Source organism: Buceros rhinoceros, unplaced genomic scaffold (genome assembly GCF_000710305.1).
Source record: "Buceros rhinoceros silvestris isolate BGI_N320 unplaced genomic scaffold, ASM71030v1 scaffold9284, whole genome shotgun sequence".
NCBI lineage: Eukaryota > Metazoa > Chordata > Aves > Bucerotiformes > Bucerotidae > Buceros > Buceros rhinoceros.
In genome coordinates, this window is record NW_010406450.1 from 8,401 (window position 1) to 8,980 (window position 580).

Here is a 580-nt window from a genome sequence, read left to right on the forward strand (position 1 = left end):
ACCGCTCTTGGATTTTTTTAAACAAAATCTATGTATATCTGTTTAATTATTTTTTTGCACCTTTCTTTTCCTGACAGTTGTAATAGTATTAATCACAGATTATAGTAAGATATATATGTTTAAGTGCAAATATAACTCTTACTGCACCATACTTCTACAGGTAACATCATACTGAATTTCCTTGGCAAAAACTTTTTATGAATAAGATGCAAATATGTGAAGTAAGTTTTGCCGTTAATAAAAGACTGACAATATCATGTCAGTTCTTGTCAGTACATTGTTCTAAGAACTACCAGCATGCATCAGAACCCAAGACCTTTTATCGCATCTCCAGCAGTGCCTGCCAGCGGATGGTGTGAAACAAAGAACAGATCGGGTGACCCCATTTTTCTCCAGGAATTTTTCCATTTTTGAACTCATGGTTTCTTTCAGCCTCCACAATCCCTTATGGCTGTGAGTTATGTGTTTTAATTATGTTTTGTGTGGAAAAAGTCATCTCGTTTGTCTCAGATCTTGTTTATTCAGGAATTTCTAGTGCATGTGATCACAGTTACTAAACATACTGTGCAATGAACAGTAA